The 27,560-nt window shown below is 33.8% G+C and overlaps 1 protein-coding gene across 1 annotated transcript in view; it reads left to right on the plus strand.

Annotated features, from left to right (window-relative positions):
* The first annotated feature begins 7,603 nt into the window (after window positions 1-7,603).
* RhoGEF64C (Rho guanine nucleotide exchange factor at 64C) overlaps window positions 7,604-27,560 on the plus strand; it is a 210,914-nt gene continuing 190,957 nt past the window's right edge. The window contains 1 exon segment of the mRNA XM_074179082.1: window positions 7,604-7,763. The gene's annotated coding sequence lies outside the window, so the exon portion shown is untranslated.

Here is a 27,560-nt window from a genome sequence, read left to right on the forward strand (position 1 = left end):
TCAAAGCACTCAATCTCTTCGAAACATTCGTAGTATTGGTGGTGGTCTACTCCAGGAATTGAACTCACATTTGTCTTCATCGGAAGTGATGTTGGATTTCTCGATACGCGACTACGACATGAGTTGATGTGTGACTCAGGCCTATAACCGTGACGATTGTAACACACTACATCTTGTCCAATTTTGATTGGACAAGACGTTTTTGAAAGAGGCCTTCATTGTTCGAAATAGGACTATTTAATTTGACTGAGTTCCCATATCCTTGAATCCTAATTATAAACATATAGAGTGAGTAGCGCAAAAGTTGTGGGATGCAAGCTCCACCACATGTTGAGGTGGTGGTTGCATATGAAAGTCAACTTGTGACCCTGAACCTCAATCAGTACATAAGAGTACATTGAGATGAATTAACTAGGAAATCACTTGATGATGAAAATAATTGGACAGATAATGTCAGATAATGGAAGTGAAGGGACTCCCAACAACATTCCAAGAGGGTAGGTAATTGTGGAAGAGGAGATTGGGATCATTGGAGACGGTACGAATGTTGAAGACGACGAAGATGCTAATGTCTTAGAGCACGAGAAGATCGTAAAAGGATATATAGTAATTGATGAAGGTGACCTGAGTGATAGAGGTATTGTGATGGTGCTCTAATAATCGGCCTTCAATAGCACAAAATCACTGATACATTGAAATATCGGCTGAATCTGCATATGCGGTCTCGGCCTATATCAATCGATATAACGCGGCCCTTAGAGTGTTGCCCTACGCTCCGGGGGATATTGAATCCGTTGTGGGGAACGATAAGTGCCGAATTTATTGGAACAATTCGTTCCCCACCCCCAGGCTCATACAAGCTAATAAGCCTGATGTAGTCCTTCTCGACCACCAGAGCAAGACGATATTTGTCGTGGAGTTTTCAGCTCCTGGTGAGACGAATATCATCCGAAAAGAGGAGGACAAACGGATAAAATATTGAGATTTTCTTTTCGAACTCCGCAGACTCTATCCAGACTACTCTGTCAAGATGGTTGTTCTGATTATTGAATTCCTTGGTGGAATGAGTGAGTGAGTTGACTGGGTGTCGGACGTGTATCGTGGTGCTCCTCAATTTGTCATCATATTTCAATGGAAATGGTTAATATACGTACAACAAAGGTTGAACATCATGCCGATCAAGGTAATTTATTTTTAACTATCGACAATATAAAGCAAATAATAGCTGACAAGTTGCAAAAACAAACAAGGAAGAAATTGAAATTCTCAGAAATGAGGTACAGATATCAAAAAGGAGCAACATTGATCTGATTGAATTGCTGACTAATCAGACACCAAATGAAAATTTTCTAAATTGCAATGATATCGAAGATGAATCATTTAAGTCAGATTCGTCAGGGAGTACTGTTGTCGACAGAAGTGAACACTTGGAAAAACACGAATTTGAAATAGGCTGGACTGAAGTAAAGCATAGAAAGAAGCTACGAAAAAGTCCTACAATCCTATCTTGAAAATAAATGATCCCTTGTTGATTGACAACTACCGACCAATAACTATTCCTAGTGTGTTGAGCAAAGTAATTGAAACATGTATCTATGAACAATTACTTCCTTTCTTAACGGAATATAATGTAATTTACAAATATCATAGTGGATTTTGCCCCGGTAGATCGACGGAAAGTTCGACTACAGCTCTCTTGGAAAATATCTATAGAGGAATTGACAAAAGAAAGTTTGTTACCGCATTCTTCTTCGATTCATCAAAGGTTTTTGATTCAATAAACTTCAATATACTGGACAAGAAACTTAGTGCAATTGGAATCCGAGGTAAATTTCTATCTTGGATTATGTCTTACATGAAATTTCGAAAGATGTACGTAGAATGGGATAATGTAAACTCGAATACTTATGACTTGAAAGTTGGAATTCCACAAGGCTCAGTCTTGGGACCATTAATGTTTTTACTATACATAAATGATCTACCACAACATATCGGCACTACTTCAATAGTTCTTTTTGCCGATGATGCTTCTATTTCCGCAGAAGCTGACAGCCTTTGGAAATTCAAGAAAAATAATTGAATGTAATAAGTCAAAGTTTCTCAAAGTGGTCTCAAAGGAATAGACTTATGGTCAATGCAGAAAAAACAGTATCGGTACAGTTTTCTCCAAGAAAATCTGTGGAATATCCCATACACGTTATTATGAATAACACAAATATATACCCTTCAGAATCCACAAAGTTTTTAGGAGTTCACATCGACCACTCATTGAACTGGCAATTTCAAGTCGACTACGTTAGTAAAAGACTCAATAGCGGTTTCTATGCTTAAAAAAATACTGGGTAAAGAACAACTGTTAGATGTTTACTATACTCTTGTGAATTCTGTTCTACCTTATAATGTGATCTTATGGGGAGACGCAACAAATATTAACACGGTCTTTGTTGCTCAGAAACGAATAATTCGTATGCTTCACAATCTACGTCATACTGATTCATGTAGAAATGTTTTCAAGCAAAGGAAGATATTGACAGTACCTTCTCTCTATATTTATAACTGTCTGCTCTTTGTGAAAAAATGCAAACTCAAATTAGAAACTAACTCCCAATGTCATAATTACGCAACAAGGAACGGGAATTCAATCAAACTACAACAAAATAGTACAAAATCATTCTAAAAGACGCCATCTCTAGCAGGTTTCAAATTTTTCAATTGTCTACCTTCCGGCCTAAAAAGTGTAGCATCAATTTTAGTATTCGAACGGATAATCAGAGAATATCTCGTAAATGGTTGTTTTTACAATATTAATGAATATTTTGAATATCTACATTCGCCAATCAACAATTAATATCATGTCCGGCATTACCTGTTTCAACTATTATCTACATGTATAAACACTTTTGATATTTATTTTAAACAAGTAGTCTCAAGTGTCAAATTCATAGATTTTGTAATACTGTTGTACTAATGTTTATATACATTTCATGTTTTTTACCATTGACGACTGCTATATCATTGTGAAGTGATCATTTTAAGGAAAAAATATATTGTATTGTATTTTAATGATGTCCTTTCTACTCTCGTATCTTCAAATCATACCGGCCTGTCGCACTAAGGCAGAAATCTTAGCCGGACAGATGCAGAAGGCTGTCATTCTTGTCTCACTGCGCTTGCTCAGGGCACATAATTCTCGGACCCAATGATAACTCACCCCGGTGTGGGGAGTGGTTGTTGGTTGATAATGTTGGCGCGTCCTCCTGAATATAGGGCCTGACCAGCGCTTTTTCCGTATTAAAAAAAATGCTTTTATTGATACGAAACAAAATACAGAGAAATATATATATATATATATATATATATATATATATATATATATATATATATATATATATATATATATATATATATATATTGAATATGTGGGTCATGCAAAAAATCTTTTCAGATCCATATCAATAATCTATTTTTGAGTTGTCGGTGATTTAATGCCTGCGGATATGAATTGAATCACTCCCTTCGCTACCTCAAAAAATTTTTTCCGATCCGCAGATTAACTCGCGGATCTGCGAGGGTTTTACCATGGAATCGCGGATCCGTGACCACTGATTGATCCGTGGGTTGACGGCCTGCTTTGATACCATGAACTTTTTTTCTTCCAAACGTAGATGGATTGGAGAGCGCGTTCAATTGAAAGTGTTTATAAAAATAATCACTTCAAGAAATTACTCGATCTTATTCTTTGCGAAGGCTTAGCGGACTGTATCACTATAGAAAATGAAAATTATGAATTTATCAAAAGTAAAAGTGCAATATATAGTAAATAAACAAGGGATACTTATCGATTAGGTATGTGTAATTGATGACTTGTTTTATTTTGTGGAAATTCATGAACACTTCAATGATATGAATTTATTTTTTTATTACTAGTTTCGGGTTTTATCCCATTGTTAAGTATGAAACTAACTGATACATTTGAAATTTTAAAATGAAGTTTTATAGGGTGGGTAGGGAAGCTGAAAGGGAAGGTAATCAGATGAATACTGGAGATTATAGAAATTACCGGCTTTGTCGAACTTATAAATTCAAGAGTGGAGAGCTGCATAAATCGAGTTGCTCGTTTAGGCGTATATATTTCGGGTTTTTAATTGATTCATTACTTTCCATGGCTTCCAACAAATTCGTTACCTTCCCTTTATCACTTGTGTGTAGGATTTCGAGATTATCTTTACTTATCTTGTGTTCTACTTCTTGTAGATCTTCATACACTGTAGATTTTTTTTTGTCCAAACAGACGTGTTCACAAAACCTTATGTTAAAATTTCTACCGGTTTTACCTGTATATACTGCAGAGCATTCACCACACTCTATTTTATATATACCAGTATATATATCTGATGAATGGGATAGGTAACGAATATTTATCTATGAAAAGAACACCGCAAGAAAGTATTGAACAGTTGCAGAAAGGTAAGGTAGCCTTCAAGCGGGGGCATCCAACTCAGCAATATATCGCTTTGCTGGCGACAGCACCCTCATGTCGTCATCCCATTTGGATTCCAGGACATCGGCTGAAAAAGGACATCTTCACCGGCATCAGGAGGTTGCATACCTGAATGAGGATTCAGAGGTGGTTTCGAATTGGGGTGAAAGCAGCCAGATTCAATTCGATGTCCCGAAAACTCAGGCATCGGTTTTCTCCAAGAAGATAAATGTCCCCGAATCGGATATAATGATGTCAGGACAGACAATTCCGCTTTCCGCTTCACTAAGTTTGTTAGGGGTTGAAATGGATACCAATATGTCTTGGCGTAATCATGTCGCTAGAATTGCTAAGGCTGCTTCTCAAAAGTTTGGAATACTGTTCCAAACTAGAGAACTGTACATACCTCAGCAACTGTTGATGCTTCATAAAGCTCAGATCAGACCTTCTTTGGAGTATTGTTTACATTTATGGAGCTTAGCTCCTAGGCATCCCCTGAAGCTGGTGGATTCTATTCAGGAGTGAAAGGTCCTTGAGGGAGAATGGTGGAATGAGGAGCTGGAAAGCTCACGAACTGAGAAGAAAAAGGAGAGATGCTCAAAGAATGAGGGAGAAGATGCAAGGAGAAGAAGCATGACCGCTTACGGGAGTGGAAGGAATAGGTATAAAAGAATGGTTGGGAATTATAGAATGTTACTCTGTACACTACTATCCGTATTTTGGCCTGTCTGGGTTCGAGTTCCCTGTTGTGTTACTTGCAATATCTCGATATCTGTATCAGCGAACAGGAATTCCAACGTTCCTCACATTATTATTTCAGTGACATCACCAACCTCTGGGTATTCTAGCTTTTTCTCACCTGTAGTATGATTTTTTTCAGCGATCTGTAAATGATCTCATTGTCATTATCATCCACATAGGAGCTATCATTTGGAATGATCAGATAAAGAATCAGTCTGTATTTCTGTGTGAAAATACCTGCTTCGTTTGGAAAACCGAACGTGTGTACCATCACTGCAACCTCTCCCTTCACCTTTTTCTAGTTTTTCAACTCCTTCCATCTAAGTCATTCAATTGCATTCGATACCAGCTCATATACAGATACTATATCTGCTACTCAGCAGTATCCAGGTATATTCCCCTGCTGCGTTCCATATACAGCGTGACTCACGGTCGATGGTAGGTTAAAAAATACATCTAGATTTGAAGTAATGACCATTTAAGCAAAGTTTTATTTTTTTACTGATTTAAAAAAAAATGCTAAAACGATAAATAGACAGCATCCTGTATATGATGGTTTATTTTAAAAGCCTATGATATTACGAATTGCACCACTATGGTGTTAACCACGGTAAATTTTTTTAAAGAGTAAAATAATTTTTAAAGTTTTTGGCGCAAAGTTATTTTTATTTTTTGTTAACACAGACAATTACTCAAAATTATACTGTATTGTAATAAGAACTTAATATTCAATAATATCAAATCACAAAACATCAAAATAAAATAAGTATTTCGGACAAAAAAATCTCCAAAAAATCAATGAGTTTGTTCCGAAAAACCTATTTTATTTTGATGTTTCGTGATTTGATATTATTAAATATTAAGTTCTTGTTACGTACGATACAGTATAATTTTGAGTAATTTTCTGTGTTAAAAAAAATAAAAATAACTTTGCACCAAAAACTTTGAAAATTATTTTACTCTTCAAAAACGAAACTTTACCAAACAAAGTATTTATCAAATTATAGGTATAATTGGTTTAGAATATTAATGAACAGTTTCAATTTTTAATGATTGAAGTATATAACACCATATAATATGTTATTTGATATGAAAGTTTGATAAAGGTTATGGCAGAGAATTCAAAGTTATCCCGTGAAACTTTCAATGTGTGAAGAGACATTTAACGAAAAGGAAAAACAGTTTTCCATATTCTTGATAACAATAATTCACTTGATTGAACCAAGAAGGTAAAAGGCTTCTTACATCGCTAAAAAAGCAAGTATCTGTGGTTTGAATTTCATTTGTGTGTTAATTCTTTCTTCTTAGACTTTTCTTTGTACTTTATGTTGATATGTTATATTTCACACCCAAGGAAATGGCTGTTCGTGTTCACCTTGTTTATTTTTGTAACAATTCAAATTTTTGCCGTTCCTAGTTTGTTTCTGCTTAAAATATGTTTTTCCGTTAATCAGCTGTCGCCCCCATACGAACGACAACTCTCAGAAGTTGAGAAACTTGTGCGAGCTAAGGATTAACGAGGTCTTACCTTTCAACGTGTGATTCCTAATATTCCTGTAGGTATTCACAGATGGAACGGTAGTCTGGTGGGTTGACGCGGGTGGTTTGCTTCACTCACTCAATCAACTGCTGTGTGAATCGGTGGTTCGAACCGCGAGGCCGGACGATCGATTTTCACTTCCTCTCTTTCAACCCGTCTCAGGAATCACACGTTGAATGGTAAGACCTCGTTAGTCCTTAGTTTCGACTTTTGAGAGTTAACGATCGCAGGGGACGACAGCTGGTTAACGGAAAAACAGATTTTTTTCATGAACAGACGCTGATCTGCATTCAAATGAAAAAGTGTGATCATCAGTGAGTATTGCTTGCAAAATCAACTCCAACTGATTGTTCCAGATCATCGATGACTAATTTATGGCTGGTGTTATGAATAGATGCAAAATTTCATGGACCTCCAGAAGCCGGAAACATAATATTTTTTTATTCGCAATAATTTGATATACAAAGTTATTCCGGACATTAGAAATACCTACTCATGAAATAAATTCTGTTCCACGGATTTCCAAACAAAACTGAATATCTACCTGAAATATAAGAAATTCTATATTCGGCTCGATGGTTGAACATGAAATTGAACCAAATTCTTGGCCATTCTTTATAGAAAAAAAATAGTACGTACTCCACACCAATTTCACAGTGAGGAAATGGAATATAATTTATAAGACCGCAGGATGGAAAATCGAGAAGATACGAACAAAACAATGGAACACAACCGATTAGACTTGGATGGAACGATGAAAGGATGTCCGGTCGACGGACTCTCTCCCGCGGTTCGCTACAAGAAGTGGAGTCACGTGATCGCGAACCGCTAACGCTTTCTTCTTTCTTCATTCTGTCGCGAGCGTTCAGTTCACGCGGAGTACAGTTATAGTGTGAGGCGACCGTTTGTCATTTGTTTCGTGTGCAGTTCTTGTGACCTTTAAGTGATCTGTTGAAAGTTTAGTGCTCTTGGATTTTATTGTGGATTTCTTTGCTAAAAAAGGTGAGAAAATTATTGTTACATTCTGAATGGGCCTTTGGTGCCACTAAGCATGGTGAGATCACCATTGAAGGTCAGATGTCACATCTTTGATACAAATTCAACTATTTTGAAATACTTCTCTTTCAATTGGACATTTTTATGATGGGGCTAAAATAGTTTCATAGTTTGTCAATACTTGTCAGATCATCTAATATTACGTAAATCAGAAATAAGAGAAGAATCACTCATTGAAAACTAAAACATTTAGATTTCATATTTAGTTAATTCCTAGGAAGCCTTCATTACTCTGATTACTCCACAGATGATATTATCTCTTTTCAATACCAATTTCAGAATGATTTTGAAGAAATTGAAGTGGTTTAAAACCTATAACTGAAATTATATATACCTGAATGCAAAATCACGAGACCATAGTCTGATTCACTATAATAAAAAACAATGAGGTTGAAACAAAGTTCAAAATTGATTTTTAACAAATCATAAATAGGAGATTTCTACGACAGATGGCAAACGAAACCTCCTTAAATTTTTGAATTTTTTGATTATTAACTGAAACTTGATACACCTACTTGGGTACCTACATCAGATTAATAATAGGTATACATTCTACACGAAAGAGGTGAGTTTTCACTCCAGAAAACAACCTTCTTATAGAGGAAACAAGTATATGGAACTGCTTCAACAAACTGTTTTGTTACTTTCACTGTAGTTTTCTGGTAATAGGTATATGTATCGTCTTTCGAGGTGTCGACTATATGATGAATCCCATGAGATATATATATATATATATATATATATATATATGTATGTATATATATATATATATATATATATATATATATATATATATATATATATATTTTATCGTGTGATAACATTGCTATAATCTAAACCGTAACAGATACGAAGATGACTAAATGAGAAAAAAAGGTAACTGTCATCGGGAACAATACAATGGTCGAAGAAAATTTACTGGGACTCTCGCCCTTCTCGATTCATACGAGGAAAACCAAAAATGCTGTTTTTAGTTTTTTTTTTAAATGGAATTGTTATTTCGGGGAATATAAAACAATGGAAAAATTGTTATTTTAATTGAAAGGATTATATTTTTAGAACTGCCAGTGTTCCATGTAAGTGAAATTTTACCATTCATTTAGTATATATTATGTAGAAATCCTGTGAATGATACCTGATATAATACCATGACGAGTGTTTGAAATGAAAACTGAGTAGAGAAAATTGTTTTTTGTATAATTCAGTGTCTATATTAAAGTAGGTATTTGTTTCGAGGAATTTTTCTTTCGTGGAATTCAATGTTTATATGAAAGTAGCTGTTTCAGGAGGGCTTTTTCTTCCAGTTTGTGTCTGAAAGTTACTTCTTTGCATGATCTTTGTATAGAGTTACAACTTTTAAAATTGATTGCTTCCTTCCTTTCTTTGGAAGATTCCCACTTTTTCTTTTGTATCAAGATGGAGTGGTAGAAAGACAAAAACTTTCTTTCCCAAAAATGAATCACTCCTAAAAATATAATCCTTTCAATAAATACAAGATTTCTTCTGGCTGGGATTTAATCAAATAAGTGAATGAATGTCATTACGATGTCATCGATGACATAACTATTTCAAACTTATTCCGTGGCATAAAAAATCCTAATTTATGAATGAATTGTGTGTTTTTTTTCTTATAATTTTAATCAGATTGGTACTGAATAGCCCTAAGGCAAGTGTCTTATGGCGTAACATCGATGTCTACCAGTGAGGATGACATTATTCCATTTTGTGTTATATGTACTATGACGATGTAATAATGAATATTCGATAAAACCTTTCGTATCAACATGGCCACCATCAACGTTTTTCCGAATACGGACCTGTCTTTTTTAACAGATATTGATGAAGTAATAAATTCACAATCCAAGGGTATATAACATTCGATATTGTTAAAGTGTTTCATTTGAAATAACTACCTTCATGACAACAATTTTAAAATACGCTTCTGTCGTTACTTCTTTTGTAAATTGTGTCGATTTCTTCAAAATATTATTCAGACAACTCAATAAATTCAACAGGTAGGTACCGTAACACAATGAATATTTGTACTTTTCTGTTTTGGAAATTTTTGTATTGCAATATTCCTTCTTTCAAAGCTTATTTCTCCCTAACCAATTATATTTTGTAATATTTTTATAATTCTCAATTTTGGAAGTAACGGAAATATCAGTTTTTGGTAAAAATTCGATTGTTATATAATTTGGTTGTTGCGTAATTGTGGTATGATCAAATAGCATCTCAATTCATTTGTTACAGGAAAAATAATTGCGTTGTTGATATCTGTTGAGAACTGTCAGACGTTCATGAACTTATCAAAGATGTATTCAAATGATGAAAGAACTGATATGCTATTTTGTTATACAAAATCAAATAGAAATTTTTTTTTGGCTAGGAATATGTATTTTGAGCTATACCCGAATCGTCGTCCGAACATCCAAAAGTTCAGACGATTAGAAATAAATTTGAGGGACTATGGTGTATTTGACAGAAATAAAACAAAAAAATGTGATATGCTATTTTGTTATGCAAAATCAAATAGAAATTCTCTTTTGGCTAGGAATATCTATGTTAAGCTATACCCGAATCGTCGTAATCCGAACATCCAAATGTTTAGACAATTAGAAATAAATTTGAGGGACTATGGTGCATTTGACAGAAATAAAACTAGAAAAGGTAAATATTCGTCGATTTTGAAAAAATTTTTGAGTTTACTTACGTATTTTGATGCGTGGATTACGAATCCGAAAGAAAAAAGTGGATCTCTCCCTTATTTACAAAGTTACTGCCCTTCAAAGTTCAGAAAAGGACAACTTTTCAGCCTTCTTTTTCCCAAGATAAAGTATTTCAAACACAAGGATTCATTCACTAGGTCACCTTTACACCTTATTCCTCCTTAATTAACACGTTTCAATTCAACAATCAACAATTTTCTTATAAAAAACTTAATCTAAAAACGAATGCTTGCATCAGTTGTACCAACTATGTCATTAACCTTGAAAACGTAAAATACAGAGGTATATAATCAAAAACCAGCTCCGTACATTTTTCAACTTAAAAAAAAAATGTTGATTGTTGAAGTGAAAAGTGTGAAGGAAGGAGGAATACATTGTAAAGGTGACCTAGTGAATAAATGCTTGTGTTTTTAAATAGTTTATCTTGTGAAAAAAAAGGCTGAAAAGTTGCCTTTTCTGAACTTTGAAGGGCTGTAACTTTGCAAATAAGAGAGAGCGCCGCTTTTTTTCCGGATTCGTAATCTAAGCATCAAAATACGTAAGTATACTCAAAAATTTTTTCAAAACGAATTTTTACCCAAGAAAATGTGTGGTTACTGGAAGTGTGGGGAATCAAGTGAATGGGTACGCAAATATTACCACATACAAATTTACACAGTGGAAACTTTTTTTTAATTTAGGATTGGCCAGTTACAAAAATTTCCAATTTTTTGATATTCTCCGAAATAAAAATTCTATTCGAAAAAAAAAACGAAAAACAGCGGTTTTGGTTTTCCCTGAATAACTCGATAAGGGCGAGAGTCCCTGTAAATTTTCTTCGACCATTGTATTGTATACAACATACGCATGTCCTCCATAAAACTATGGATTACGAAACCTTCGTATCGTACATGATTTCAGATGAATAAATAATGAAATAAAAAATTAGTATTCCAAATGTTCCATAAAAAAGAGAAAATAAAAATAATACTGCATTTTCTTTTCACCCAAAATATAAAAACTATTTCAAAATATGTTCAAAGACATTTCTTATAATTTCCAGATATTTACTAATTCTCTCCATCAAGTACCTACAACCAACGAGACAGCTTCAGCAGCAGAAGCAGCTTTAGCTACCTGCTTGACATCCCGGTCCAGTATTCGATATATATATGATAATTTGTCGAATGGATTTGATATAATCAAACTCAGGCAAAATTCATGTTTTGTTTCTGCAAGCCTAACCTTGCATTTGGCTTTACCGTACTGATGACAGCTTATGAGCTAGAAACACGTGTCTGTGGTTTGCATATATTTTTTGAGTGCTTCGTCTTTGGATTTTTTCTGCTTTTGATTCTATAAAATCAACTCGCTGAATTATCATATATATTGAATTATGGACCCGGATGTCACGCAGGTAGCTAAAGCTGCTTCGTGGTGAATTTAGTGATATCTCTAACTCGAGATTATCTGACCGAAACCACAAAGTTCGACTGGCTTCTTTGTTGGTTCCCAGATTATTTTCGAGTTGGTGAAAATATGTTCACTTTCAACCAATGAAAATCTGTATTTTTACTGATGTATTCAAAAGGTCGAAAACAGAATGTTTCATTTCCAAATCTAAATTAATGTTATTTTGAAGCACATTTGAATTCAACATTTAAAAAATCTGAAAGCCACTAATTATTTCGGTATACCTCATGAAAAGAGAAGTATTATAATGTTCATGACCATCAAGGGAGAGATGTTTGTTTTGGGATGTTGTATCCATATATACATTATTTTCATTCTTTAAACGTTTTGTAATACAATATTGCATCGCAAACACATCTTTTGTAAGTTGATAACAATAGTTTTTTTCCAATGTTAACATAATAATAGTTGACAGAAATTGAAGTAATCTTCAAAGTTAACATTTATTAGTGATGTTCAATATCACTATCAATGAATTCCTTATTGAAAATCAAATTTTGAAGAACCTAAAAAAATAACATTATTATGAATACACTGACCCGTTACTGAAACTCAATAACCTCATATATGATAATGATTATACAATTTTGCGTGTGTGCAAAAAAGTTAATAAATTACCAGTCCTGTTAATGAATGTGTAAGGCTATCCATGATGAAAATTATACATCTGTTACATTATAAATTATATTTAAGACGCTTTTCGTTACACGGTAGCTTCAACAGTTGGACTGATACATCAAAGTATTCGACAAGGTCTTTCACATAACTGTAGGTAATTATAAACAATGTAGAATAGTTTGATATACCAGTCCAACTGATGAAGCTACCGTCTAGTGAAATGTGTCTTAAATACAATTCAAAATGGAAAAATTGTATGATCATTATCATGGATAGTGATGAAAATAATAAAACTAACTGGTATTACCTATTCATATTTCATATTTTGTCACGTTTTTTATTTAATATACCGATTAATCTCTTTACAGGGCGGGGCGTTCCAACAAAAATTTGACCCCCCTGTAAGTCAGAAACAGACGGGTAATCAAAAATTTCAAAGAACACTTTAGTTTTTATTTCTAAGGGCACTAATTCTGATATGAAAATCATACCCCAAACTTCACCCCCTGCAGTCATCAACTAACCCCCCTATTTTTTTCAAAGGCATGGGGGATGGTGTGATACATCATTCGAAAGGCCTTTTGTCCCTCTATTACCTCTGTAACTTTTTTCAAAATTAATTCGTTATTGAAAAATGAGTGTTGAACGATGAAGCAAAGAGAATTGAAACTTTCTATGTTTTTTACCACTTTTACCACTTTTTAAAAGAGGTAAAAAACTAAAAAACATAGAAAATTTCAATTCTCTTTTCTTCATCATGATCTCCTACCACGTAGTAAGTGCTACATCCATCAATTTATTGAATGTTGATCGTTTTATTTAAGAAAAAACAGAAAATTCGCAGTCGTTCATTTTAGTGAGAAAATCAACAATAAATAATATCAGTGGCAACAAAATCAACGGATAAATTGTTCAAAATGACCTCCACCTAGTTTCATGCAATAATATAGTCTCCTCTCGACAGCGTTCCGTACATTATTCAAGATGTCCGGAGTCAGTAGTCGGCATTTCCGAACAATTATCTGGCGTAGGTCTTCTAGATTTGCAGGTTTAGTAGAGTACACTTTCGACTTCAGGTGTCCCCACAGAAAGAAGTCCATTCATGATCTCCACTGGACCCCTTCGGCCAATCCAACGCATTGGAAAACGTTCGTCCTAAAACTGCCTCACCCTAACATCAAAATGTGGGGGTGCACCATCCTGCTGGAATTTCATTTCATTTTCTACCAAATTGTCATCATTTTCTAAAATTTGTGTAATCATAGGATATACACAGTCTAGTAATATATTTAAGTATGTGTCTCCATTGAGATTACCTTCAATGACGAGTGGTCCAACAATATAATTACCAAGAATGCCGGCCCAGATATTCAATTTTTGTGGAGTTTGTGAATGTGTTTCCATCACCAAATGAGGATTCACATCTCTCCAGTAACGACAATAATGTCTATTCACTTTACCATTCAACATGAAAAAACTTTCGTCTGAAAAACATGTATTGTATGATAGGTTTGGGTTATTGGTCAATTTCTCGATGAACACCTCACAAAACTGAAGTTGACGATCAGGATCATCTACGTTTGATTCCTGAACTAGCCTTATTTTGAAAGAATGGAATTTGTAGGCTTTTAAAATCCGAAAAATAATCCGAAAAACACTAGTAGCTGATACACTAGATGCTCTTCTAGCTACTATTGTTGATTATCCATTTGTACATGTCCTAAAACTGCAATTTCAACTCCGTCATTTCTGACAGGATGGGATAATTCATATTTTTTGTTGTGAACAGAACCTGAAGTTCGAAACTTATCCATTAACTGTTTAACGTTTTGTGGTCTGGATAATTCTTTTTATAAATTCTTGCAGCAGCTTTAGCACATTCATTATTTGGATAATAGGTTGCCACAATTTCTATTCTTTCTTCAGTCGAATACATCATGTTGAAACACATGGAACAAGGATGACTGAATAATAATTCATGAAGAAGTGACAGTGGCCATCTATCTACTTTTTATTCTGTGACAACTAGACTAAAAAAAACTACCAGTGCAGAAAAAACTAACAGTGTTATCCATTTCAAAAGGTTTACTACTGATTAAATAAATTCTACAAATCTAAAAGACTCACGACATATAATTGTTCGGAAATGCCAATTTCTGACTCCCGACATCTTCAATAATGTAAGGAACGCTTTCGAAAATAGACTATATTATTGTATGGAACTAGATAGAGGTCATTTTGAACACTTCATCCGTTGATTGTGTTGCCATCGATATTACTTTTGTTGATTTTTTCAATAAAATGAGCGACAGCGAATTTTCTGTTTTTTCTTAAATAAAACGTTCAACATTCAATTTCTCAATAACGAATTAACCAATTTCGAAAAAAATTACAGAAGTAATAGAAGGACAAAAGACCTTTCAAATGATATATCACTCGACCCCCCATGTCGTTGAAATAAATAGGGTGGGTAGTTGCTGACCGCAGGAGGGTGAAGTTTCGGATATGATTTCCATATCACAATTAGTCCCTCTAGAAATAAAAATTGAAGTATTCTTTGAAATTTTCGATTACACGTCCGTTTCTGACTTACAGAGGGGGTCAAGTTTTATTTGGAACGCCCTGTATATATAATATTTTATACTGTCGACACTTTTATACTTGAGTTTTTATTGGATACTTGCCATCGCTATTCTGTAAGAGGCACGAATTTCTAGAATTCATCAGTTATGAAGGTTTAGGTCGTTTAGCAATCGCATTGGAATACGTGAGTTGTAGGTTCAAGGTGCAGGGAAGTTCAAAAGACGTACACATTACTCAGGTTAGTTCACGTGTGTAAAACGACGGAGAAAGAAATCATAAAAAAAACTCCTATCAAGGAAACTTCATTATGACTCTGTACATCATTTTTGAAACTAAAATCATACATTTTTTTCACATATACGTGTGTAGGAAACCATTACCAATGATTGGGTAAATATTATTCAATTTGATATTGAATAAACAATCTTGACGAGATAGAATGCTTGTTTGATGAATAAAAAATATACCTATTTATTCAGTTGACTGGATATTGAGTTCCACTTATGAAATCAATGACATTGTGAAACGAATAATTGTTGCTTATTTTTTGCTTTAGACTATGCCTTCACACAGATATTCAAACTTGTTTTCACTGTTTTTTATAAGAGGTGTTCAAACTATCATCCAACATGCATTATTATGCATGTTAGTCTACTAAAAACTCTTAACTACAGATTTCAACATTTCATACTCATCATATATGTTTCCACCGTTTCCATGTATGTTTCTACAAGTTTTTTTTATTCTTTGTGAGTCTACTTCAATCAATATACATTGATATATTTTATCATAATCAGCTCGAATGTGAAACTGTTAAACGATGAACCTTGAAGACTCATTAATGACATTACACACAGTGCACACAGTACTCGATAAGCGGTTGATGTCGAAGCTTGGCTTTGCAACAGATCGCCTTGAGGATCCTCTTTTTTTCGATTATCTTAGATTGTGCCTACCGTCGATCGGATATATTGGCTTATATATGAATTAGACTACTACTATTCACCAGACTGATGGAGACTACCTATGGACTTCTTAAAGTTTAGTTTGAAATCAGTCCTACTAATACTGGCAATGATCTTTCAACTATAGCTTGATAGTACGGTATTCATATAAAAGAGTGGAGGAGTCTATTCGATCCTCCACCGCAACCCACAAGGGTTTATTGAGACTCACACCTATTCACACTCGGCCAAATAAACCTAGCTTCTTAAAGAAACCGATTAGTTTGTATGGTGAGTGGTCTTTCAGGTTAGATGGTGAGAGTACGGATCTGCCGAACTCTAAGAACCTGATTCGGTCCCGAGCGGGGCAAGCACAAAGTATATGCTCTGCTATTTCATCATTTTCCAGACAGAGGCGACACACACTGTCTTCCGACAGTCCAAGTCTCTGCTTATGATGATTCAAATGACAGTGACCTGTAAGAAGGCCTGTTAGACATTGTTGTTCATCCCTACTGTAGTCCAACAACTGTTTGATATCAAGCTTCGAAGGGTGAATGAACGCCTTGGAGTGAGCCAATCCTGGAAGATTCTGCCAGAAGTTTGCTACCAATTTGCTCAGTAGGAGCCAAGAGCTTTCAACGCCGCTTGATTGTCCGAGTATATTTTTATTGACTTGTGAGTGAGACTGGATTTATCCAATCTCTCCCCACACACTTCTATAGCGTACATTTCCGCTTGAAATATAGTCGCATAAGTTCCTAGGCATTTAGATAACTCTGTCTTGGGTCTGCAACTAAAACACCTGCACCAGAACCAGGTGTTTTTGATCCATCTGTGAACCAACAACTATCTGCTCTTAATATTTCCTTTTCCCGGAGGATCCAGTCCTCTCTACCCGGGAATAGTACTTTATAAGGCAGTTCATAGTTGACAGTTGGAGGCATGAAGTCAGAGGTCATTTCCAGAATGCTGTGACTTCTATGTGGCACCACTGATAGCCAGACAAGCCTGTCTCTGTAAGCCAGAGAGCTTCGCTTGGGCAGTTTTCTGTAAAGCCTTCGGCCACCAAGCAATTGCACCATAAGTGATCTTTGGACTCTCAGTCATCACATAAATCCAATGGATTTGTTTGGGACCTAAACCCTAAGTTTTACCACAAAGCCTTCGATATGTCCATAGAGACAGTCTGGCTTTAAAACTTTTTTCAAGTGAGCGTTCCAGGTGAGTCTTTTATCAAGGATAATGCCAAGATATTTCACCTCCGTTCCGAATGGAATGACCATCGTGATCAATAAGGAATTATTTTATTTCTGGATAAAATACTATCCTGATCATGAAAAACTTTGTTGAAACCATGATCAGAAATGGAAAAGGATTATTTTATTTGAAGAAAACTCTGAGCGAAGTGGAATCAAATGAAGGGGTTTTTGTAGATCCAGAATTTCATTTCGAAAATGAAACCCAGAGAAACGGTTTTATTTTGTTGAAGGGTCAAAACATTTTTTGGAAATAGGAAGTCAGCAAACTTCAAGAAGATTGCTTTCAACTTCTACATTATCATACAATTATGAGACGTGATATGTCTTTAAAGGTTTAATAATTTTTATTCCCTTCTAAATTTTTGTTGCTGTAAGCGATCAGTATGGGGACATAATCCACCAAAGCAATATGGCGTTGGTAAAATGATACCAAAAAATATAGTCACCAAGAATTCTTGTAGATTTTTATTGCACATTGAAACGAGATTATCCATCATACAACTCTAAGACAAGGAAAATAACTTAAAACGTCATCAGCCATAACATCACATTCGAAAATATATTCATTTACTATCTCCAGTGACACTGAACTGAATTTTGTTTCCATATATGAGTTTTAACGGGTTTCATACCTGTCGTCAAATTGATATTTCACAATACTTCGACTATGTCAATATAAAAACATTTGTATCAGTTGATTCCTTACGTAGTTGTTAATTTACCTGATATCAATGCCAACGAGTCGAACTTCTCACCGTTTTATTATATTTATAGATCCAGTAATTATCATCAATTGGTTGTTATTATCATACCAAAAGAATGAAGAAATTCTCAAAAATGGTATACCTACCAAATGACGGATAATAATAGGAATAAATAATGAAAGTTTAACTCATCGCTATATATACATGAAATATTTTTGAGAAATATTATACTATCAATGAAGGTTTTCATCAATGCAATAGAATCCAAATTGATAATTTTTGAAAATTTTGTTTGTTTGTCTGTGCGTTCATTTCTAAAACGGCTCAACAGAGTTCGGTACGATTTTCACAATATGGTGTGGTAAAAATCACTCAACATTTATTTCTATCTGTTCATAAATAAGAAACTTACCTATGTCAATTCATTAAATCATTTCAAATAAGCTTTTGTTGAAAGATTACTATTAAAGTGTTTAGTTGATATGACTGGAATTTGGTTAAATAAATTTAAAGTGAATCGACTATCTCAAATTTCAAAGATAGTAAAATATATGACAACTTTGTGTTGTAAGAACATTTGGAAAAATCCGAAAACAGTCTACGCGAATGAAGTCTCAGCAACTTCTTGCCAGAAATAATTTCTTTCATAAAATCCCTGCATAAATGGTAATGAGTGTATCCATGGAAGTAGAAACACTCAAATTGCCAAATGACGACTTAAGTATGGTAAACTTATGGTAAGATAAATCGAAGCGAATTAGTCGTGATTCAGGATTCATACAGTTCACTTCTTTTCAAAAGGCTTTTCACGTTCAGTTCTCTAAACCAAAATGATTCAGTGTTGTATTTTAGTGTGTTTTAATACTAGGGTAAATAATAATAAAGATTTTTTCAGTGTGACATTTCATAGGTAAGTTAATGAAATATTCGTATGTTTTCATACGAATATCAAAGTATCAAGTCTCAAAGTCTCTTTTAATTTTACATTGTCATCAGTGCCTTGATAGCTTGTTTTCTAATGAAGTCAATCAGGGTTAAGTATACAAGAGTAAATTAATTCATCCCTCTGAAAGTGCTTTGCAAATTATGTAAAAGTATAATCAAATACCCCTTAAACTTATGTGGAGGCAAAATATCAAAAAATATAAATAAAAAAATTGCATCAGAATCTTAAAAATTTCGTAGTTGTTGATAATTTTGTTAATTCGCGGATTCATCAATTAGATAACTTCCCAGAGACAAACCACGTATCAGAATCAATAAAAACTATTTTTTTAAAATATACAGGGTGTATCAACGATAGCCACTTTCGTATTCGAGAAAGTTTCGAGAAAGAGTTGTAGAGATTGTTGACTGTGTTTAAATGATTATTACTAATATACATAAATGTGTGACAGACAAAACTTATGTTTTTTGAATAGAATACTACAGATATTTTAATTCGATTGAATTTCTTTGGCAGAGTGCTTCTCAAAAATACAGGGTTGTTTGAGTTGATATCGCGTGGCTCAGAAATTATTGTGAAATATATTTCATAAAATAGGTTCATTCACCACCAAATATCTTCTATTTGATGAAATGGAATGAGAATAAATTTTCAACCAAATATCCTTGAGGATTGTGTATTTTCATTTCGTCTCCATAAATTCAACTGAACTCCTATGTCCTAAGATCACGGCCCAGCGCATTAAAAAAATATACACTTTTTATCTCAATTGCATTCTGCAACCGTATTAGGAATCACACGTTAAAAGTGAAGACCTCGTTAGTCCTTAGCTCTCAATTTCTGAGAGTTATCGTTCGTATGGGGGCGATAGCTGATTAACGGAAAAACAGATTTTAAAACAGATTTTCAAACAATTCTTATACGTATAAATTCAAAAATGCTAGTTGTGAAATTCGTCATATTCTTCTACTATTTTACTGGGTATTGCTTATGAACTTTGATACTGTTCAATGAAACACTTTTATCACATTTGAAATAGTACTAAAGTGACATTCAACAACTAGCATGGATTTGATAGACATGTTGAGAATCACATGAATAATTGAGAGATTATCACTGAAATTCATATCAAATGGATATATTCAATATAAGTACTTTTTCTTCGGAAATCGAAACTGAAAACAATTGTCAGAAGTTATTCACGTATTATTGGTTTTTTCTATTTTCACTATTCTATGAGTATTTCTGAGGACGTTGCTATTATTATTATTAATAATAATTCCCGAAAAACCTACAGCTCCACCTCCGATGGTCGCTGTACACTAAAAGTTAGCGTTAGACGATATTGGCATCGAGACAACTCACAATACACTTGATTTTCAAAGAGGCATGTGGTCGCCTTTCGATTCTGATATTGAGTACTTGGGAGGAAACTTCTCGATCACTGGGTTTGAATCGGTTGTCTCTATGTCCAAGTTTCAAACGGCCTGCGCTTCAGACCGCTAAGATACCGGCCAACCACTCTTCTGAAATATTTCGATAGTTTCGTTGCAATAACAGGAAAAATATCCACTTAGTACTCCTCACCCTCTCACCCTCTCACCCTCTCACCCTCTCTCTGTCTCTTCTCTCTCACTTCTATTTATTTCTTGCTCTCTCACTCTCTCTCCCTCATATTTTATTTGTTTTGAACTGAACAACCTAGCATTCGGATTATTTACCGATATATTTGTTTCCTGAGAATTGAAATAACATTAGATATCAATGAGATTTTTTGCCTCACACTATGTTCCCTGAACATGAAGGGAATTTCCTCATATGTGGAGGTGGAAAAATGGAAAATGATTCAAAAATAGATCAAAGTGTTTGAAACAATACCCTTCAACACCTTGTAGGGAAAAAAGTGTACATTTTCCAAGGATGGGCCTACGAACACTATTGAATAGCTTGACTTGAACTTCATCATATCAAAAATTCAGCAAATCAATTACAGGATGAGTTATCAAAAAATCTTTTTTTCGCAACTTTTGTCATCACTTTGTGTTTGTCTCATACTGTAACTTAATTTCGTTCACGAAGTGTGTTGGATGGTTCGTGATCAAGTTTCCCTAAAGTTCAAAGTATAAAAAAAAACATACAAAATTTTACCAGAAAAACTGTTACTTCTTGACTCACCCTGTACAAAATGTTGAATTAATCAATTTTGAGATATTTGAACGATAAGCATATGAGTGTGTTACTTGGTTTGGTCCATCTCCACTTCATAGGTTTGATTAAAAATTTCATTATGAATAATGATGCACTCACCCTATATAAAACAATATTTTTTATCAAAAACCAGTCTGAAAGTATTGCTTTATGTGCAAGCAATATTCGTCGCGCAAAACATTTGTATTCAGGATGTTTTTCTGAAAGCAATATTAATGTAATGATGTGGCCAGTAAGTTATTGAATATACTTCTGAGATTATCAATGTCATTTTTCTTATTCATACTATCAAATGACTTATTAATTTCAACCATTTCAAGAAAAAGGCATTTGGAAATATTTCTTTCTCTATGTAAAACTTTGATATTGGAGTAATTTGTTTTATGTCCTGTTTCAATAGAATGTTGTGTTAATAATGCACATGATTTCTAATTAAGCTTTATATCACTTTTATGTGAAGTTATTCTATCATTGAGAATTCTAGGTGTTGTTCCAATATAATCCAAGTTACAATTGTTACAAGGAATGTTATAAATCCCATTTCACTTTTTTGTAGTGTCCATTTTATCTTTCAATTTATTGTGGCTTTTTCCCTGAAGCTTTTATCGAAGTATTGGAATAACTATTGTTAGAAAAGTACACTTTCGTTTTGCTGTTCACCCAAATTATTTCAATTTTTCTTTATTAACCTCCCCTTGGCATCAAACCGGTAGGTGTTTATTTTGCTACAGAAACTTCTAAATAAATCGAGTCACTATATTTCATATAGATATTTTAGATTTAATTATGGATGTTGGAAGTCTATTGTTTATTTTTTAATTGGGTGTACTTAAAAGAATTGTCATATTGTTATATTATCAATCTATTTGGAATGACATTCAACCCAACTTTTCCGTCTGGATATGCTGCAAAATCTTCTTTAGGCTACAACCGATGAAATAGTTGTCAGTGATGTGAGATCGGAAAATTCATCATTACACCAGGCTGGTTCGAAAGTGACACAAATTAATTCATAAGCAGACTTCATTATCGTCAAGAAATGATTGGTGAACATTTTGAATCTTTATTGAAATAGACTTCAGTAGGTTTAAAATATTTGCTTCAGCAATGAGTTGATTATATCTTATTCATTCGAAGGAATTCAGCCAAAAAAGCTAATAAACTCAAAATATCAGGAAGGTTTTTAATGGAGTTTTCAGATCTGGCTCCATTTAGATTGTCTATGAATTTCATCTAATGTGGGACTCTCTATTATGAGATGGTTAAAACTTTCTGGTAATAAACAATTGATATACCTGTTATATATTCATTACGATACAACACACTATATGACTGGTACTTTCTTGAATATATGAACATGAATGTATCTGATATGTCGTAGTTTTGACCTTCAGTAGTTGATATCTTTTTCTCACGGGAAGATTTCTTCATGGCTCCACAAGATTTTTATTTCACTGATTTACAAAGATGTTTTTTGCCACTCGTTTTGCTATCATCCTCTTATTAGGGCTTTGATTCTATATTTCACATCTTAGATATTTCATTCCAGAAGTAGGGTGGTATTTCAAACTGAATAACTTTGTTGTTTAAACATGCTGAATGAAGAAGTCTTCTATTTTCCATGTTCGGCCATGTTCTTTCAATTCGTGGGAGGTTCGGTCATATTTTCTGATACCATTTATGAGCCTTACACAGGAATTTTGCTGATACATGGATATTTTGCTGATATTGCTCAGTTAAATGTGACCCACATAAAGCATCAGAGTAATTGAAGATATACATATACTAACTGTTTGAAACCTTTGGTGTAGTGATGAATATTACTGGAGTATTATCCCAACACCAACACGTGTCGAGGTGTTGAAAATAACGGTTTGGTGTTGGGATAGAACTTCAGAAATATTCATAGATAGAACTAATAACTCAGAAATAATTTTCTTAATAATCTGTCTGTTGCTGAAACAAATTTTCAGATTAATATAGGTTTTTGGAAGGAGTTTATTTACATGTTCTGAGTGTTTTTATTATGTCAGTGGTATAAATGCTAAACAACAAGGGATCCAGGATGGAATCATGTGGGACCTCTGGTATTAAGTGAGACATAGATGAACAGGTACCATCAATGCATACTTTTTGACTCCTATTCGAGAGATGATTTTCAACTAATTTCAATGCGTTTTTTGACAAACATCAAGCAAGAGTTTATGATTGAGCGTATTACATGCTCTACTGATATCCAGCAATATCAAAATTGTACAATAAATTCTATCGGTTGCTTGAATTATATAATCAGCAATATTCAAAAGGACAGTTATACAGCTGAAACTTTTTTTAAATCCCGATTGTATTGAAGGCAAGAGAGAATTTTCCTCTAAATAATTTTTCAGTTGTTCTTCCTTTTTAATATTTTAGAGAATATTGGTAGAATACTCTTCAATGGCACTTTTCCACGTTTTCAGTTGTACAATAATTCATTATGTGTGTTATATATGGAAGTATATGAGGGAAACATCATTTTACCATTTTTTCAGTTTTTTTAAAAGATGTTGTTCCTGACACAATTTTTAGTATATTTTTCTGAAAATCTTTTTTTACTGAGACATATCGTGAGGTCCGGATAATTCATGTGGTCTAATGCTGAATGGAATGGTTTCGATTGCTAATTCATTTTGAAAGATTGATAAAATTATTCATTTGTAGTTTGTGATTCCGGGCAGAGAAGCAATGTGATCGTTTTGTTTGCAGTTGTAGCAACATATGTTATCTTTGGATAATAAATCGACAGTGATATATATTATCACGTTCTATCATTGTTTCGGGTACTGTGACATCGCAAGGTGAGATATATACCTGTCACTGGAAGATCAAAATATGAGAATATTAAGGATCAGATATGTCAAGTACCATAGAAAGATTACAAATTTGAGCTCGGCTTGCATGAGTTTTTATTTGACATGCTTCGTTCTGATAAGGTTATGGGTATACTAGCTTTGAAAGTTTTATTTTGTACTATTGTATATCCATTGGTATTAAAAAATTCATGGATTATCGAGATATTCAACAATTGAATACATATCCTGTTGTGTGACATTGTATTAGCAAATGAAATATTCTTTGGACCAATCTATTATCCATGGACAAAAATATATTACTGAATTTTATTATGGTGAAAATATTTGCCCTCTCTCGGAGTCAGGGCCGTGGCGAAAAAAAAAACAGGGAGGGAGGAAATCCAAATTTTCACAACCCCACCAGCAAAATATCCCAACTTTCGAAAAAATGAAAGTCGAGGGATTAGTTACTACTATAATATATTAACTATCTTACTTAGCTTTCCAAAGATTGCCCGTTAGGGTATGCACAAACAAAAATAAATTTTGGTAATTATAAAAATACTGATGAGAATTATTCTACTTTGGACCAAGGTCCTTGGTCTTCCACCATATCGACCATGTAAAGGAATATTCAATACAAATGAAAGGAAACAACACTTAAATAATATTGTGCTTATTGTTTCCTACTATTATTTTTTCTATCTTCACGGCCCGAAATTTCCCAACTTTTCCCAGTCGAAAAAACAGCGAAAAGTTGGTGGTTGACAATGTTTCGTGGTGTATTTCATCAGTTCGGACTTCCATTGTCTAATATAATATAAATTTATTTGAAATTCCTGAAAAATATTGAAAGGATTAACCGAAAACAACAATTTTATTTGAACAAAAAAACTGAAATTACATAAAAATAACATACAACAACAACCGAACAAATAAAAATTGAAATAATAATAAAAGCTGAAATTTAAGAATTATTATCAACAAAAAACGAAAAATTAAAATTAAAAGATTTCAAACCAAGTTATGTCACGACGTTTCGATTGCTAGTATCCACAATCGTCTTCGGGTGATAACTCAGCCTCACGGCCCAAAATTTACCAACTTTTTCCCAAGTCGAAAAAACAGGGGGGAGGCTACCCCCCGTCCCTCCCCCCATGTCGACGGCCCTGCTCGTAGTATATTTTTAGGAGAGGCTGATTTTTAGGAAAGAAAGGTAGGAAGCCAAAACCTTTCTCCTTTCATCTTTATACAAAAAAAAAATGTAAGAATCTTCCAAGGACGGTGCTAACTTTGTTAGCAAAACGCGCCACAAAAGACAACATTTTTGTTCTGGTGAGGAAAACGTGTTTTCATTGAATGTTTTTAGTGTGGATAAATTGCGTCATCTCCTGATGACGTCAAGTTGGAAGGTGAATAGCGTGTCGAGAAGTATTGCAGTACTGCTGTGTGCGAGCAGTGTTTATGTTGGATTTATTTCATGTTACAATATTACCTTTCAAGTCTCACAGTGATAAAGTCGTTATTTAAAATACTATAAACCTTTATCTGCCCGTATTGACTTTCCATTACTTACTTGCAGTACAATACGATGTTCCACTTTTTAGGATAATTTTAAGACATCCGATGAAATGAATAAGATATTATTGATTGTTTATTGGGATATAAACAGACGAGTGAAAACAGATCGCGGAGAAATTTTTTCGGACGGCTATAAATAAATTAATTTAACTGATGTGGTGACAAAACAACAAATAAAACTTGATACTATAACTGTGATATTACTGATTTCGATTTGGAGATTGACTTTGATGGCAGTTTAAAAACATGATTTTAAAGAAATTTCTCTTTTGAATTTTAATGAAAATCAATCAGGTGATGTAACAAATTGCAGATAATATACCGAAAAAATAACGCAAAAAATTATATTACGTGAAATATAGAAGAAAGTTGTTTTGAAGATAAAAATAAAAAAAATTAATTGGAATATGAAATTTTTTATTTTCTCCGGAAAAAAACTGATGTTGCATAACATAAAGTTGACATTAATAAGGGAATTCCACATTATCATAACTTTCATACGATCTATTCAATTGAAATTTCATTATAATTCGCATATTGACTAGGATTTATATTTAAAATAATAAACAAACGTCAAGCAGTTATGGAAAGAAGAATAGTGGAATTGCGTAACAAACACTTAGAACAAATAACTTAATATAGACAAGAACAACGGCAAATTTTCTATTTGGACGAAACTTGGTATGACACTCACGACACAGTAACGAAAGGGCGGACTGATGGTTCGAGAATGTGTACGCCTAACATGCCTGCAAACAAAGGATCGCGACTAATCATTGTGCATTGCGGAGGAAGTAAAGGATGGGTTCCGAATTCTTTGAAATTATGTGAAAAAAACTTGAAGACTTCAATGTTGACTATCATAAGAACATGGAAGCTAATATTTTTGAGGAATGGTTTGAAAACACGTTGATACCAAATTTGGATGCGGATAGTGTAATAGTTCTTGACAACGCTTCCTATCATTCGCCACAGCTCATCAAAGTACCGAATAAAAATTCGAGGAAAGATGGAATACAAAGTTTTTTAATGGATAACAATTTGTATTTTGAACGCCGAACATTTTCGAACACAGTAACATCAATTTCTCTAAAAATATTTCTTATTCTCTGCCGTATATCCAATATTGAAGCGAGTTCAGTTTCGTACACCTCTTGCTTCAAATAGCGGGCTGGCCATTCTGTAGGACCTCGACGGCCAATCCAACGACCGGGAAAACTTGTATCCAAATAGTTTCTTACTTGTCTAGAGTAATGTGGTGGTACTCCATCTTGTTGGAATACAATATCCATATTGAATTCATTAGGATTCGCTTCGACGATTTCAGTGATGAGAGTGTCAACAGTGGTTTCCAGCATATTCAAATACAATTCCCCTGTTAAATTTTGATCAATAAATAGAGGTTCTACAATATGGTTTTCTAATATTCCTACCCAAACCTTAATTTTTTCTGGATATTGGGTATGTGTTTCCCGGAATTGCCATATGGCAGATAAAAAAAAATATTTCTAGAAATATCGATATTCATTTGTTTGTCTTCAGGAAATTATTAAATGTTCCGCCATTTTGTAGTAGGTGAAGATATCGACTTCATATTCTAAGATTGTGAAGTATCCCAAATTTCAATTTTTTGAGTTGACCCGTTCAAAAAATGAAAGGGAAGGGGGACATTAAAAAATGCACTGTATGTGTCATGATTTAAATTGTCACAGTTAATGTGTCACAGTTAAAAACGATTTTCAGAAAAATATAGAAATTTAGTCAGAAGCAACATCCCACAAAAAAAAAACGGAAAAAATGGTGAAATGATGTTCACCTCATAGACTAACTACCCTATATAACACACCTAATAAATCATTGTACAAATGAAAACGTGGAAAAGAAG

This window comes from Leptinotarsa decemlineata, unplaced genomic scaffold (genome assembly GCF_025532065.1).
Source record: "Leptinotarsa decemlineata unplaced genomic scaffold, Ldec_3_MD MMD2_tig00004307_RagTag_RagTag, whole genome shotgun sequence".
Classification (NCBI taxonomy): domain Eukaryota; kingdom Metazoa; phylum Arthropoda; class Insecta; order Coleoptera; family Chrysomelidae; genus Leptinotarsa; species Leptinotarsa decemlineata.